General features: G+C 38.3%; 1 protein-coding gene across 1 annotated transcript in view; it reads left to right on the plus strand.

The window, feature by feature from the left end:
- Positions 1–9678: 9678 nt before the first annotated feature.
- si:dkey-247m21.3 (5-hydroxytryptamine receptor 4) overlaps positions 9679–18338 on the plus strand; it is a 47079-nt gene continuing 38419 nt past the window's right edge. Inside the window, exon 1 of the mRNA XM_053648842.1 lies at positions 9679–9960. The gene's annotated coding sequence lies outside the window, so the exon portion shown is untranslated. The remainder of the gene's footprint in view (positions 9961–18338) is intronic.

The raw sequence follows: 18338 nt of genomic DNA on the forward strand, positions 1-18338 counted from the left end.
CTTTATTTACTAATAAAACAATATATTTAGTAGCCTAATATACATGCAAAAATGCATGCTTCTAAAGGTGTGATTTAATCTTATTTACACTGAATACGGTCCTCCAGAGTGGACAAGAGCCAAGTAGGACATGAAGAACCCATTGCTACTAAGAACAGGACAGCAGCGATGCCCATTCTGCTTATACTGTGGTCTTAGCGTTTATGACACATAATAGTCCTTTACGGACATTGTTTGTACTTTAGGGACTACACTTGTACAGCACATTTTGTCTGTCAGTGCAAAGTACGCTCAGGTCACGGATTCTTATTAAAACAGTGGTCAGAGAGAGAGAGAGAGAGAGATAGAGAGAGAGAGAGATGTCTCTATTTAAATTATAATGTGGAAATGTGACTTAATAGCAGACATTATTTTACATGAAGCAGCAGGGAGTCTGTACACTCTCACTCCTAGACATCCGTCATAAACAACCAGCAGCATAAGGCGGTGCTATCGCCGTTAACAATAGTGCCCAGTGGAGCTCTTACCTCAGTGTTTGTCAGAGCATTAACCCACTAATGTGTCATTAAGTGGCTGCGGCTTCCTGTTTGCTGAGAAAAGACTCCTCATGCAGTCTTTTGCTTTCTGCAAGGGCCAAAAATAAAAGCAAACCAAAACAAAAGAAACTGCCACAAGCAATATAAATAAGGTCAGACCTGCTGCCATTTCACAGGCCTCTCTGACATTATTAAGTATTAGTAGGCTTGAATTCAGTTCATAAATGGCAAAGTGAAAATACTAGTTCTCTTTTAGTGCTACTTTTCACCAGGAGTAATATTTATTCAGAATCTTTTCTTGGAAAGAAGGAGGAGTTTATGTGCTACCTGCTTAACCTAATAAACTGTCTATGAAAGTCTGTGAAAATGTATTTCAAAATGTAATTACTAATTCACCAAATCTACGAAACTGCATTCATAATGGGGTTCAGCTGGACTAGATGCAACCAAGCCTGATTATTGCAAACCCTGTTCAATCAAATCAACACTTAAATAGAACTTTTTCAACAACATGAAGCTGGTTAAAAGGTCTTACCCAGTTACACACTATGCCAAAGTTGATAGAACTTTCAGAAATGACGAGGAAGAAGGTGTGTGAAATACAAAGCTATTTCAAAGGCTCTGGGACTCCAAAGAACCACAGTGAGAGTCATTATCTCCAAATGGAAAAACTCGGCACAGTAGTGAACCTTACCAGAAGTGGCTGACCTTCCAAAATTCCTCCAAGAGCACAAAAACTACTCATCCAGCAAGTCACAAAAGAGTCAAGGACAACATCAAAGGACCTACAGGCCTCTCTTGTATCAATAAAGGTCACTGTTCATGTCTCCACTATCAGAAAGACAATGGGCAAAAATGTCATCCATGGAAGAGTGGCGAGACGAAAACCACTACTAACCCAGAAGAACATTAAAGCTCATCTGAATTTTGCAAAACACACCCTGATGATCCCCAAACCTTTTGGGAGAATGTTCTGTGGATTGATGAGTTGAAAGTGGAACTGTTTGGAAGACGGTGGTCCCGTTATATCTGGCGTAAACCAAACACAGAATTCCACAAAAAGAACATCATACCTACGGTAAAGCATGGTGGTGGCAGTGTGATGGTGTGGGGATGCTTCACTGCTTCAGGGCCTGGGCAACCTGCAATAATTGAGGGAAACATGAATTCTGCTCTCTACCAGAAAATCCTAAAGGAGAATGTCTGATCTTCAGTCTATAAGCTGAAACTCAAGCGCAACTGGATTATGCAGCAAGACAATGATCCAAAGCATAGGAGTAAATCCAATCCTAGATGTAAGTGAAAGACTGATCTCCAGTTATCTGAAGTGTTTGGTAGCAGTTATTGCTGCTAAAGGTAGCACAACCAGATTTTAAGTTTAAGAGGGCAATTAGTTTTTCACATTGGTGATAGGTGTTGGATAACTTTTATGTGCTTCAATAAAAAAAACCTTGTATTTTGTTTGAAGATCTAAAACTATTTAGTATGAGATATTCACAAAAACCAGAAGTAATCAGGAAATACTTTCTCACAGCACCGTAGAGGATGTAGATTGAGTGAAAAACAGGAGAATATTCCTTTAACAATCTGCCAAGTCACTGAGAACAGAAAAGTGATGCTCAAACTATGGACTCTCTCAACAGTTGAATATTAACTCTCTGTGACTGGCAGGCGAAATGACCAGGTTGGGAGATTGATCCCTTCACAGCAGCAGCTGTGGAAACTTGATTTGCTATCTGACTGAAAACAGCCTGATTTCTTGACCTGCCTCGAGTTAATGTTCTACTCGGCAGCATTGGACAAAGGACGTTCAAAATGCCTAGGCATGCTTGCTGCTCCAGTCTTCCTTCCACACAGCCAGGGAACATTAACCCTCCTGTAGTGTTCACTAACCATCTTATTTTAACATTAACATTTACTTTAAAATTCCCAATAAATAAATGATCTCCATTGCAGTGATAATTGATATAAACAATATCCATGGAAATGCATGCCTAATGTCCATTCTCTTGCTAGGAGAGCCTTCTGATGGCAAGGTGGAGTGGAAATAAGATTAATAGGGAAGGGGACAGCCATGCGTTGACATTGGGTGGTATGATGAAACAGCACTACCCTGAAGTTCAAAATGCTAACAGTGTTTTATTCATTACACAATGACACATAATACTTTTTTTAAAAAAATCTGTTTATAGTTACATTTAATGTTGTGGAACATCAGCAAGACAAGTTAGTTCCTGTTGTCGTTTTATAACATACACTTACAACATAAAACCTGAAGACTTTCCCATGTCGGAAAACTTGAAGTTATAGCTTTACTTCTGACTGTTAAAGTTAGATTAAAGTTAGATTAGATTTCCTCACAGAAAATGTCACCATATCAACAATTATGTATTTTTCTTTGTGAAATAACAACCCTTTTTTTTTTTTTTTAAATGAGTTTATTATTGGTCTTGGATTATGTGGAGCGTCAGCCATACAAGCCCCTGTGAATGATGTGTTAGTATTAACGCATTAGAAAGAGCACATTAATATAAACCTGTGATTTGCTGTTTTAGAAAATTAATCGGCACTTTCGGATCGTTCAGAATGGGGAATTCAGCGGTGCTGTTGATTTCACCTCGTTGCTCTCAGGGAACAAAAATAATGAAAACATTTTGACCTGAACGGCATATGAGGTATAATCCAGAACTTTAAATGCTCTCCAATGTACACTAATACAGTAGCCATAGTCAGGTTTTGTAAAAGCGTTCCAATTACAATCATAGCCCGGAAATCTTCCTTTGCACATTGGAGCAGGGAAAGTGGCCCTCAGGCTTAATTCATGAATATTTCATGTTGAACCCTTCCCCCATATCCCAGATCCTTATCTGGGCAACTAAGTGATGACATCAAATGTTGAAACAACAACTCCATCCAGGCCAAGCCATTGCACTCGCACTCCCCCTGTGTATGAGTGCGTACAATAATCTGTTTTTATTTTGCATGGGTCAGCAGTGCATGCATGTCAAGACACTCACCATGCATGAGCTGGGAGTCAATCAGTAATAACAGCCTGGGCTTGAGGAATGCAAACCATTCCCCTCAGCCACCTCATCTCCATAGCAGAGAGCCTAGTAGAAAAATGCACAATCATCAAGCATCAATTTCACTCAATGTTCTTCTTCTTAATTGCTGCCTAAATGCCTGTTTTAAAGAGAATGTCTTTGTAAGGCCCTGAGAGAGACAGGGTTAGGGCTGTGCAATAAATTGTTTGTTAATTACCATTGCTAAGCAGGTTCTGCAAAAAAACAAAAACAAAAAACAACAACAACAAAAAAAGGGGTCATAAATTAAGCACTCAACAAAACCAGTGCTCTGATAAAGTCACAATGATTTCCTGTTTTTTTTTTTTCTTTCTGGTGAACCACTGATGTTCACATCAAGTACCTATGTCTCAAGAAAATATCACATGACCACTGAAGAGTTTTGTTACATCTGAACCAGTGTCGCTAACTCTTTTCAGGGGAAGGTAGATAGCTCATGTGTGCTTAAAAAGTTGCTAGAAGTGGTTCGACTAATTTGCATTTTCATTGCATTGTCACAATCATTTGCATATCAAATATCAATCAAATGTTACTGAAGAACTAGGATTTTCTGAAGACTCAACAATGCAGACAAAATGAAGCAGTGGTAGTGAGGAATTTGGAAATAGACACGAAGGAAATGGTAACGAATGGAATAATTCGTTAACCATGAATAGAGATTAACACGATGGTGAACAGTGAAATGTTATTGGGATCAAACGTGGTGGTGGGCTGAGCGAACCTGCTGTTTCACCTTGTCGAGTGCAGGACAGTCCCTAACGTCTATTCAAAAAGGCACTAGATTTGTTGCTAGACTGTTTTTAAAGAAGCTGCTAAAGAGGTTTAAAAAATGGCAAATCTGGCAACAAAATCATTAAGTTGGCAACACAGATCTCAAGTTATATAACAATGAAATAGTGTAGCAAATATAATCCTAATGTTATAATTAGTAAGACCGCGGGCAACAAAATGTGATCAGCCACTACCACAAATATTGCCACATTAAAATACGGGTCAATTGCCCACCGTGGCCCCGTGTGTTTCGGAGTTTGCATGTTCTCCCCATGCTGCGGGGGTTTCCTCCGGACACTCCGGTTTCCTCCCCCAGTCAAAAGACATGCATGGTAGGCTGATTGGAATGTCCAAAGTGTCCGTAGTGTATGAATGGGTGTGTGAGTGTGTATGTGATTGTGCCCTGCGATGGATTGGCACCCTGTCCAGGGTGTACCCCGCCTTGTGCCCGATGCTCCCTGGGATAGGCTCCAGGTTTCCCCGTGACCCTGAAAAGGATTAAGCGGTATAGAAGGTGGATGCATGGATGGATGGAATAGGGTCAGTTGTCACTGTGTTTATGAGAAGATCAGTGGTTGTCACAATTTTGGAAGTTGACAATCGACAGTTTCAGTTTTCAAAATATAGAAAAATAGAAGTTTAATTGGAAGGTTAAGTGTAATTATTTGATAATTTTATTAATTCTCAGGCTGATTAAACACGGAAAATGTACAGTCCGGGGCATTTTGTCACTCACATGATGCTCACACTATAACAGTAACAATGCTCTTATCAGTCCTAGCTAGTATCGCCTGACTTAATAGACAGCCTGCTTTCTACATTAGATCTATTATTATCATTAATAGAGATGAAATAAAGCTTGTTTTTTTGTGGTTGGTTCAGAATTCAAATATTTCCATCAATATTCATAATTACTTCACAGTTATAATAATAATTATTAACATTATGATATGCCATCTAACTGATGTGAAGTTAATTACGTCTTCTTACTGGCTTCTCATCTTTTTCTATAACAATGCTAAGCTAAGCTTTGCAACTTGTCATTGTGCTTGAGTTTGTGGGGTGTTTTTTCCCCCCCCATTACACCATGAGTAGTGGAATCAGTGGCAGCAAAATCGATGACCTACATAAACTGTTATGTAAACAGAAGTGAGGCCACACAGAGATGAACACAATAACAGTCATTTTCTATAGCCTATTTATTATAAGCCACAAAAGATAGCATAGAACATGAGTCTCTGGGATAAGTGAAAGAATAATAACCCCCAGACTACCAAAAAAAGAAAAGAAATAAATACCCAGCACTGGACACTAGAATAAGTGCCTGATGTGTCTTTTTATTCGCACCATTAAATAACTGACCAAAGTGGATCTGAAATTCTGCTTCTCACCACATCCTCCATTTCAGACTTATATGATTCAGACCTGTATGACTTTATCAGTACTTCTACATTAACTCTTCGATATATTTTCCTAATTTCATGAACAGAAACCGTCTAACATAGCAACAATCCGAACCTGTTAATTAAAGCCTTTACATGTGATCTGTGTGAGGAAAAAGTCTGTATGATTGCCTCATCTAGTGGTGATAAATGGTAAGTATGAATTAATAGACCGATCTGCTTTCATTTTAAAAATTCACACTTAACTGAGCCACAGGCATGAGATTTATAACAACAACGACAATGGACGTCAAAAATTTAAACATAATCACGCTATAAATTATAAAAAACGGAGGAAGTATTTTCAAATGAATACCAAACTAAAAATCTTTCAAATGCTTTTGAAAACATGTACTGAGCTTGCCTGCGTAATGCAAAGTGACACTGAATTCCACTGTTAATTTAACCTTAAATTAAATGGGGAAAAAAATGATTAAAATATTTCAGCACGGTTAATATTGGGTGTGAGTGTGTAGATCTTTTCACACTGTGGACTCGTACACAACTGAGGGACTCGTACACAGCTATTACAAAAGGTGCAAACATTCACTGATGCTCAAGAAGGCGACACGATACATTAAGAGCCAGGGGGGTGTAAACTTTTAAACAGGATGATCGGTGTAAATTGTTAGTATTTCGTCTTCTGGGAAAATCATATGTAGCTTCTGAAGGACAGTACAACGTGAAAAAAATAAGATCTTTAAACAAAATAATAACAAATTACACTGATCATCCTGTTTAAAAGTTTACACCCCCCCCCGGTTCTTAATGTATCGTGTTGCGTTCTTGAGCATCAGTGAATGTTTGCACCTTTTGTAATAGTTATGTATGAGTCCCACAGTTGTCCTCAGTGTGAAAAGACCGATCTCGACATCATATAGCCGCTGTTGGAAAGGAGTCAAATATGTAGAAGATGCTGGAAAAGCAAAGAATGTGCAGGACCTGGAGGACTTTTCTGAAGAACAATGGGCTCAGGACAAACAAGGGACTCATGAACAACTCTCACAAAACATAAAAACAGTCGTTGATCATCCAGGTAACGACACACAGTATTAAGAATCAAGCGTATAGAAACTTTTAATCTGGTTCATTTGTGGAAATTCAGTTCTTATTATGTCTTGTGGACTATATGTGAACATCTGTTATGTGAAATATCTTATTCAGAGCAGTACGAAATTTAAAAAAAAAACTAAATGCAATTTTAATGATCCCTCTTTTTTTAAAATGATTAACATTTAGCAGATTCTGCAAGGGGGTATGTAAATTTATGAGCACAACTGTATAAAGATGAATATGCAGGATGGATGTTTCTTTGAAAAGCATGCGATAGAGTAATACAATATTGAAATGCCTAAAATGATACTTATTTTTATTATAGCAGTTCAAAAAAAAAAAAAAAAAACAAAACCCCACTATTATTAATAATAATAATGTGTTCTTGGTTAACAGAAGCTTGCTGACACTCGTCTACATTCGAGTTTATATTATCTAATGAGTTTATATCATCTAATGAGTTTATATTAGCAGGATATTTATGGAGCAGTGAATAACAGTGAGTATCTCTGATTTAAGACCAGAAGAAAACTGATGGAAATGAACAGTTCAGATCAGTCTCTTTGAGTATCCCGGTTCACCTGAATTGCACTTTGAGGCTTTGCAGCAATAATAAAAGACTTTAGTGGAGGATAAGGCACGAGGTTTTAATCTAACAAATAATGTGCAGTACTGTGAAATGAACAAACAGCCCACTAATAGGCTTAGAACACCGGTCAAACAAATAAACGCAGAGCACAACAACACCATCGTTTAGTCTTAGTCAGAGTGAGATAGATTTTTCCTCCGAGGCTGAAAAGCTTAACTCCATGCATAAGGTTGAAAACATGAAACATGCTGAACATGCTTTTAGAGCAGCATGACTTCTATCACTGTCAGAGCACTCAGTGACAGTGTGGATAAAATGAAAAATGTACATAATGTAGTTCATTAAGAAAATAATAAGTAACAAAATGACATGGGGAGGTGTGAAGAAGTGGAGTTACCTTTACCATGCTGAAGTTGATCATTTTCCTATAACGGCACATCCTAAAGTGTTTAACCAGAGCAATTTGCCAATGATTGCATTTTTTATTTACATTTATTAAAGAATGGAACACCATACTATTTATCTGTTTATAGTTATATTTAATTGTTGTGGAACATTCATGAGACAAGTTACAGTATAGTTATATATATAGTTATATATATATATAGAAACAACCAGTTTCCCCAGATGTTTATCAACATTAAATGTAACTATAAATGGATATGATATGAGGTCTTATTCTTTCATTTAAAAAAGCAGACAAATCCAAAATGTAAAGCAAAAACAGGCAAAAGGTCAGAAGAACGGCAAACAGGATAAGCTAGGCGAAGCAAGAATCAATAACCACGAGGAGTAAACAGGATCAAAAACCAGGAATCAACGAACGAGGACCAAAGGCTTGGTATGCTTCTGACGGTTAAACACAGACACACAATACTTCACAACCTGACAATGAAACACAAGGGGTTTAAATAATACACAAACTTATCAAAGGGCATAACACAGAACAGCTGAGATATTAGGAAAGAACCAACAACATTCAGTGTTGGGTAAGTTACTCAAAAAAATTAATCCACTACAGATTACTAATTACTACTTTAAAATTGGAATTTGATTTCTTTAGAGATTACTGCATGTCAAAAGTAATCCGATTACTACAACCCCAACGCCAAAACAGTTGGGACAATAGAACATAGAAAGCATATCAAATGTTTAAACTGAGTAAACGTAACATTTTAAGAAAAAAAGTAAGGTGATTTTAAATTTGATGGCCGCAACATGTCTCAAAAAAGTTGGGACGGGGACAACAGAAGGCTGGAGAAGTAAGCGTTACTAAAAAGAAACAGCTGGAGGAACATTTTTATAACTAATTAGGTTCATTGGCAACAGGTCAGGTCATACACAGTGACTGTGTATAAAAAGAGTATCTTAGAGAGGCGGAGTCTTTCAGAAGTAAAGATGGAATGGAATCTGGATGGAAGCGTATGTTGCTCTAAAGCTTGTATATACCTTTCAGCATTGATAAAGTTACCCCCAGGTACCTTTAAAAAGATCAAAATTATTACGGGTGTCAAAACACTGCACCTTTAACTTCACCTTCGGCATGTTTAGTGTGAAGGAATACTGCACCATTTTTGGACAGAGGATTTTGATTCTTACTCAGAATGAAGAACCTGTATTGGCTTGCTCAATATTTATAGGATTTGGTCAAAAGTATTTAACCTCTCAAAGTGTGTTTTGAGGTCTTGTGCCACAGTAATAGTGATATTATTATATAATATTATGAAACAAATAGGCTGCATAAATATTTAACATCTTGCACTTCCAGGGGGTTCGATTCCCATCTCACGATTCCCATGTGTGTGTGTGTGGAATATGCATGTTCTCCCCATGCTTCGTGGGTTTCTTCTGTTTACTCCTGTTTCTTCCCCTGGTCCAAAGACACATGTGGTAGGTTGACTGGCATTTCAATACTGTCTGTAGTGTGTGAACGTGTGTGTGATTGTACCGTGTGATGGGTTGGCACCTGTCTTGTGCCCCGAGTTCCCTGGGATAGGCTCTAGGCTCCACTGCAACCCCGTGTAGGATAACTGGTATGGATGGATGGATTGATGGATGGATGGGTGGGTGGATGGATGGATGACTGGATGGATGGATGGGTGAATGGATGGATGGATGGATTGATGGATGGGTGGGTGGGTGGGTGGGTGGACTGATGGATGAGTGGATGGATGGATGGATGGATGGGTGGATGGATGGATGGATATTATTTCCATCCAAGAAATATATTTGAATCCCACTGGGAGGCGCTGTTGCTCCAGAAGGCAGAATGCTGCCTTTTCTGAGCGCCTTTGCTAAACGCGTCAACAGGCAAACGGGAGCGTGTGTTCATGCGTGCTCACCTTACTATACACACCTCAACAAGCGCTCTTTCACCTGACTCCTCTCCTCTCACTATATGGACTAGGAGCTTTCAGACAAGTGAATGGCAGGAGATAAAAATGCAGCGTTTATGGAGTTGCATTACTGAGGGACACAGTGCCGGGGTGAGTAAAGTTCTCAGTGCTGAAGGCACTTTTCCTGAATTACATTACGCGCCGTGGAGCAGGATACTGATGCCAGAGATTCATGCAAAAGTGGCTTTCTTTAATGCTCTTGTGCACCAGTTACCAAACTGGGTGAAATATTTCCTGTAATGTAAAGTGTCCTTTAAAGCTAGCTTACTGTTCCAAATGAATGCAACATTATATTATCCATGCCGCAAAATTTGCGCCAGACGTGCGTCACATCGTCATTTTAAATGATGGGCCAATGTAAAATTGTATTCTATATAAATAAAAATGAGGCTCGTCTATGCATGTTATCATTCACAAATATGGTGCTTATTTGTTTTCCCAAAAGTTCAATAGGCAAATAGAATAAAACAGTGAATTTGTGATTGCGGCTTTTTCTGTCATCAGTTTCTCTTTCAAAACAAACAAACAAATAAACAAACAAACAAACAAACAAAAAAACCCCCCACAATTATTTCTCTAACTTTTGTTTTGAATCATGTGCAGTAGGTTACAAAATTCAAAGAACTTTTCAAACCAATTAAAACATTGTGGTCAAGTTTGTATAGTTTGTATATTCTGACACTTAATCTAATCAACAAACAAAGTTCTTATTTTATTTTGTTCTTCTGACATTAAGGCAGACTTTTTTTTAATTTTATTTTTTATTTAAATATTCAAATTAACCATTAACCTTAAACATTACCCCCAAAAGCGTTCACTGGTTATTGAACAAATGTGGTTTTGGTGATCTGACCACTATAGAAAAAATAGTTTCAATGTTATTATTCGATGTAAATTTGTGTGTTATGAGTGTGTTATAGCAGGCTCTCCTCACAGAAAACTTTACCATACCAACTATTATACTTATACCACAAATCCACTTATTATTAGGGTTAGATTGTGTGCTGCAAGACCCTGTGAACAATCGTTACTATAGAAACGGTAATGCTTTCGAATGAGCGCATTAATATAAACCTGTGACTAGTGTCAGAGCTGCTGTTACAGAAAATTAATCAACACCTTCTGATCAATCAGAATCCAGAATCCGGCGCTGTGCTATAACCTATACATTTATTCAGTGCTTTAGGCAACACCACAAGCTAAAACTCCTTACAGTGTCGTTAAATTTCATTTACTTCATCACTGTCCTGACGGTTCATCCACATGTGATGAGCTGGTCATTATTTTGCGTGCACATTGTTAAAACTGTTATTTTCTAAGAATTGGTGTTCTTTAATAAACCGTTACAGCATGTACAGTTTGATCTGGTATAAATCTGTGGCTTACTGGAGTAAACTGTGTGTGTGTGTGTGTGTGTATGTGTGTGTGTGTGCGTGCTGCGTAGTGAAGCCTCCCTTATTGCGTGTAAGATGAAATTTCTGAATTTTTGCACATTTTGTGCTTGAATTTCTATTTATGGCCTGATAAACACAGCAGTTCGAATCAATAATTCAGCCCGAAAGTGTAGCGTACACACTGTCTCCTTTATCCCAAATGTAGTCGATCAGCTGAGACATGTTTGGTGTGTGAAGTTTACTTCTGTAGTTTTGCACTGGAACTATGATGCTAATAAGGGAAGGTTATGTCTACCACATTTAGCGTTGGCAGACCTGTTGTCGATGTGGTTTCTGACTCTGTATGACACACTGTGGCATTTCGCCACATCCAGTGGCGTAGCCAGGAATTCATTTTAGGAGGAATGAGAAAATATACACTGCATAAATCACTGCATGATTTATACAGTTATATAGATAAGTGTGACACGCTCAGGAATTTTGAATGGATTCCAGAAAGTAGAAGGAGCAGTGATGGCACAAGTTTACTATTTAATTGTTTACGGTACCATCTACTGCCAACCAATCTTGCCAAATTTAATAGCGTTATCATAAAATACCTTTACGATAGTTTTAATGAAAATGATTAAAATAACATGGTAGTAATAGAGGGAAATATAATTTTATCTTATAAAATCAGATTCATTCTTTTTTCCTGCTTTTCTGTTTGACAGAGTGGAGCTACCTGGCTAGTAGCGTTCAAACAGAAATGAGTAAATGCATAATTCAATTCAATTCAATTCAGTTTTATTTGTATAGCGGTTTTAATAATGGACATTGTCCCAAAGCAGCTTTACAGAAATATGTACATTCAGGATATAGATTTTAAATGTATGAATTTATCCCTAATGAGCAAGCCAGAGGCGACGATGGCAAGGAAAAACTCCCTGAGACGACATGAGGAAGAAACCTTGAGAGGAACCAGACTCAAAACGGATAGTGTGATTATAAATAAGTAACTCCCTTCTATCAATGTGCTAATACTACATGGTCAAATAGTGCAATTGTGTAACCAGGAAAATTCATTACAGTTTCTACATGAAGTCTGTTTTGTTGAACTTCTCCCCAGTTGACTGATGGAGACTCGAGTGCAAAACTGTTTGTGGCAATTGTGGCAATCCTAGCCATCATAGCATAACTGTTGATATGAACTGAGGTCCAAAGCCATCTTATGGTTTTTAAGTGGTCCCATCCTCAGCAATCTCAATGATATTTAGGCTGTACCATGTGGGGCCATCCTTAGCAGCAGCATTTGATTTCCAATTGATGAGAACGCCAACCAGAAGTTGGGCATCAGGATGGATCATGCAGGTGCGTAGAGCAGAAGGGGTCAGGATCACTGGTAGCTCAGGAGTGTCGTGTGTAGCTTAACAGAAAGAGAGAGGGAGAGAGAGGGAAAGAGAGGGAGAGATTATTAGGTATGGTTATTGTCCCGTAATGGTAAAGAGCTATGTACTTTGCGTGAGTGCAAGCAGGGACTCCGGCAAGACTAGCTATGACAGAATAACTAAAAGGGAGAGCCAGAAGGTAACATAGACATGCGGGCGACCTGGGACATATGGACATATGGAGCCCCTCCACCATCAACAAAGGGGGGGGTTTGGGGTGGGGGGGGCGACAGCATCCAAACATCCCAGTTCACCACAACACTATATGCCTGTGAGCCGTCTAGATCTGCTCCTTTACCTAAGAAAAAAACTATTCACAAAAAGCTTGACTAAACAAATAGGTTTCCAGCATGGACTTAACACTGAATCCCAAACACTAAAGGGAAGGCTGTTCCATAACTGTGGGCTTTGTAAGAGAAAGCTCTTCCCCCTGCTGTAGCCTTCACTATTCAATGTACCAACAAATAGCCTGCACCTTTTGATCGAAGTAGGCATGGAGGATCATAAAAGACCCAAAGTTTGCTCACGTAGTAGGCTAGTAGTAGGTCATTTACCACTTTAACCAGCGCTGTCTCTGTGCTATGATGAGGCCTAAATCCTGACTGAAACATTTCATGAATGTTATTCCTATGTAGGTATAAGCATATCTGCTGTGCTACAACCTTTTCTAAGATCTTGGAGATAAAGGGGAGATTTGATATTGGCCTCTGGCTGGAGAATTGACAGGGATCAAGGTCAGGTTTTTTTTTTTTTTATTTAATCAGAGGTTTAACAACTGCTAGTTAAAATGATTTAGGTACCTAGTTAGTGCTAAGGGAAGAATTGATTATTTTTAGAAGCGGTTGGATTACTTCTGGAATAATCTATTTAAAGAAATATGTAAGTTAGGAACCTAGTGTACAAGTTAAATTAAATTAAACAAGTTTCTGTGGTGGTTATATTCCTAGTTAATTTTGCTACAGGATTGAATAAGAATCTAGGATTATTTTGGTTATCTTCAATTAAGGTGGAGAGATTTTCTATAGTTCAGGAGGCTCTCCTTCCATGCTGTTTGAAATACTACCAATTTGGCTTGACGCCATTTACATTCTAATTGTCGAGTGGTCTGTTTTAAAGTGTGTGTGTGATCGTTATACCAGGGTGCTAGCTTTTTCTTTCCAAATATTTTTTCTTTTAAATGGAGTTACCTCATCTAGCGTCTAGCGGAACGTGGACTCTAAGCATTCAGTCACCTGATCAGGTTATGGATTTAAAACAGAAGTGGGCATCGCTGAAACTGGAAAATTTCTCCTTTCAATTATTATTATTTCTAATGAATTTATTTGGTTCTATTTCCAAAGCTATAAACGAAACAGTAGCCGAATTTAAACCACTACGACCCTGACCAGACCGATACCAAGGATAAATGAATCACCAAATGCTGTATGTTAGTATTCATGTTAATGTTTATTAATAAAAACATATTCATCATTGTTTGTCCCATGAAGTTCATGACTGCTTGCTCATGCCCACAGGGAAGTAAAACCGCCCACACACGCTACTTTTTTTGTTGCATCCATCCTATGGGATCCCAGTCCTGATGCACACTTCTACCCAGATGGGCTACATTTGTACTTCACGCTTGTTCAAAAATTCCTGATACTTGTCGTGCCAGTAATGCACATCCGGCCGAGCTCCAAGCTCGACTAGAGGAACTGGAAAGAGTTTGTTTAAAAGTTAACCTGCTAAATCTTCATATCTCTCTTTTCTGTTTCAGTTCTTTTAAATGTGAATGCAGCGCGAATGCAGCCTTCAGTTTGTCTGGTGAAAAAAAGGGGCTGTGTGGGAAGGTGTTAAAATTAATAATCAGAGCATTTGTCACTGGGAGAATTTTTCCTCATGTGTTTGCATCACATTAATCTGTTATGGCCATGCTGTGGGTTCTGTTGCAGAAAATGCTCATGTCGGTCCATATTGAAGCGAGAAGGAAAATATGATGATCAGTCATGGAAATATTTTTTATATTGAATAGTATTTATTTTTACCGTGGTCCCTGTGCTTCAGTGAGTTATTGCAGCCTGAGATTAAACTCGATCCTGTTAATTGGTTCCATGGATGAATTGTTATTTATCACTTTGACTTATTTCCCCACACAGCTGTTTATTCTGGAGGCGAAGAGTCCATGTCCTGGAGCAAGTACTGAGATGCCAAGATCTTTTAGGCTATTATTGCATCTTGATCTGGCGCTGATGAGTAACTGAGATGACACACCTGCCGTCTCGCTAAATTATTGATATGTTCTTGCAGTTTCATGCTAGCTTGTCACCTTGCCAAATAAATAATGCAGCAGTAATTAATAGATTACTGTAAGAATGTGAGGGATTTTTGTTTAGTCCCAGTTAATACAAAATCATTCCATGTGTTAGACTAAACATCCAATTTATACAATGGTTAAAAATGAAGCTATTTATATGGGTGGTGGACATGACGCACTTTTTATAATATCCTGATAAATTATGCTATAAGTAAGAAATAAAACAGTGCTGCTATAGGAAAATAACCAACGACCGGTGACTGTTAGTTACTGTTGAGTAAGTTGATTATTTTCTGAAAAGTGTTTTATTTCTCTTATACCACAGCAATTTTTCAACAATGAATTGTTTTTAATAATTAAAGAATGACACATCGTACTTTTTTACATAATTATAATTATGATTAACGTTTTGGAACGTCCGCGAAATAGTTTACTTCCTGTTATCACTTACGTTTCAACAGCTATAGAGTATATTGTTACAAAGTAAATGTACTATCAATCAATGTACTAAGCAATCATTGTATGCATGTTTATGATCACTGCCAAGGGCGAGTGTGTTTCTACTTTAAAATCCACTCCTTGCTGTCCCCTTCTCCTCGTGTGAAGAAAATGTTAGGCACTTCCCAGTTTTGAGGAGAAGTTGACCAGGGCATGGTAAAAAGAGTACTGAAACGGGGGTTGTGTCATACACAGTGTTTCCCTGGTTTTCATCCATCATCTGGGTGTAAATAGTGCACTACATCAAAAGTCCTTCTAGTAAAGTCTGTCCACTTTGCAGCCATGTTGCAAACACTTTCAGGCAGTTCTTTTCAGTCATAAAACCCCTGACTCATATCTATTTGAATGGGGAGAGACCCATAAATCTGAAATGGATCGACAAGAATGGTGTTTCTAACACGGATTTGAAATAGCTGTTAAAATCTCACAAAAATTGCTAAATAATGTGCAGTCTTTGGCCCAAATACACGTTTTTTTCTCTGGCTATTGCGTATGTTCTGTCTCCATAACAAATGGAGCAAAGCATCATATATCTGCACAATGCATCTGTCAGCAATGCTTTGTTATTATTTTGGTGGGACAAGATGGTATTAATAATGACAGTCTATCAGCTTGTTTTGAGCAGTTTTAGACGTACTTTGTTCAGTTGTGTTCTCTAGAACAGGCATGTTTCTCATCAAAGAGGTAATAAAATTCAGCAAACCGTCTTAAAAACCACACAAAACACCTGAAACTAGCAAAAAACAACAACAAGAACAAAAACAAACCCTTATTATTCCCAGCCTTTGCTAGTTGTAGGCAACATGGTGCACACACATTTTTGATACATGGATATTATCCTCCCCATACTCCCCCTTGGCCTTTTCCAGTCACTGCAATAACTTTTCCAGTAGACATTTGTTAGATTTAAATCGAATCATTTGCTATAAAACAAGATCTTATCATTAACTGTTCCATAGTAAAGAGACAAATCCAAACAATTGTCTCAAATGATTCTTCAGACCAGTCATATACCGTAGCATGGTCCAATTATAGATTCTACCTGCAATTACACTATACGACCAGACTGGTTTGTAGACACCTGGCCATCCCACTCATATGTGGGTCTTCCCAAGACTGTTGCCACAAAGCTGAAAGCGCACAATTATATAGGATGCCTTGACTGCGATTAAGAGGTCCAAACATGTTCCAGTATGACAATGTCCCTGTGCACAAAGTGAGCTCCATGAAGATATGATTTTCTACGGTTGGAGGGGAAGAACAACTCAAGAACTCCCACACAGCTACACTCTAAAATCTACTAGAAAGCCTTCCCAGAAGAGTGGAGGTGATTATAATAGCAAATGTAATATGATGTAGTTTTTGCCGTACTGCTTAACTCATACTCTTAGTCCTACCTTGTTGGTTTATCCTTTTATGTTTCTGTGTGTTTTTGACACCTGCACTTCTTTTCCTTCTTTCCCTTTTTGTCCTTGCCAGGTGAGAGTAAAAGCATGTTTATGGTTTTTGTGTGCTGTGATGGACGTGTGCCCATTTGCACTCCAGCCTCATGCGAGAAAGAAAGACTCAGGAAATAGTCTTGCTTGGAATTGGCTGCATGTCTCCAAATGCATTTCCAGGGACTATTGATCTGGTTCCAGCAAACCCCCCCTTTTTTTTCAAGTCAGTCAGTTGTTTCCTATGCTGTTAAACCACACTTGACCCTTTTAGTGTGGACATGAATAGGAGGCGGCATGGTGCCGCAGCAGGTAGCATCAGTGGCGCATAGCTCTGGGGTTTGTTCTTGAGCTTGGGTAACTATGCTACGTTTCACATGTTCTTCCCATGTCCATGTAGGTTTATTCTGAGTAATCTTTCAAAAACAGACTTATAGGTTGATTAGCTAGTCTAAAGTAGTCCCAAATATAGAGTTTTGAGGATTATTTTTTTAAAATCCATCTTCATGTAGAATCATCCAGCAAACTCATGAAGAACACTGTTTTCTATTATTATACACAAAAATGTTTCTATTAGTTTTTCAGTGTGTTGCAAAAATCACTATTGTTTGAGGACCGAGGTAGAAAGCTAACTCCGTTTCTATTTATGGCATTTGACAGACACCCTTATCCAGAGCAACTTACATTTATTTCATTTATACATCTGAGCAGTTGAGGGTTAAGGGCCTTGCTCAAGGGCCCAACAGTGGTGGATTGGCAGTGCTGGGGTGGAACGCACAACCGTCCAATCAGTAGTCCAACATCTTAACCTCTGAGCTGCAACTGCCCAACTCTGTTAAACTCATATGGTTCAGCCATTTTGATAGCTTGTTAGCTTTTATGTTAAACAAGAAAGTGTATGCATATGTAGTAAGGGGAGAGAGAGTATGCTAACCATCCCACCCAATGGGCAAGGCCAGTTTTACTCTCTCGGCGATGGGTGGTGTCAGGATTCTAACTCACAATCTACAGACGATAGGGCAAATGCCGCTAAAATCATCTCTGCTATAAATATTTAGTATTTCTCATAAAATGCATGTACCCACTAGTTTCCTCAGTCTTTTGTATTGGTCATTTGTCAGTTATTATTAGAGTTAAAATATCATGTGGTCTGACCATTAGTGCAATTCTGAAAACTTGTTTAAAATTCCTAAATCCTTTCATATTTCTATTTCACAAAATTTGGCATCATTTCAAAAGTGTTTTGAACTTCTGACAACAAAACTGTGTATACGAAAGTAATCGTTTTAATGAAAGTTGTTCATTTGACAAAATATCATCTAGTGTGACCAATGAAGAAAAGACCATTTTGTGACTTCTATGTTGAAAACAATCCAATGAAAAGTGACATCATAGAGCAGCATGCCAAGGATCTTTGGAA

This window comes from Ictalurus furcatus, chromosome 18 (assembly GCF_023375685.1).
Source record: "Ictalurus furcatus strain D&B chromosome 18, Billie_1.0, whole genome shotgun sequence".
NCBI classification, from domain to species: Eukaryota; Metazoa; Chordata; class Actinopteri; order Siluriformes; family Ictaluridae; genus Ictalurus; species Ictalurus furcatus.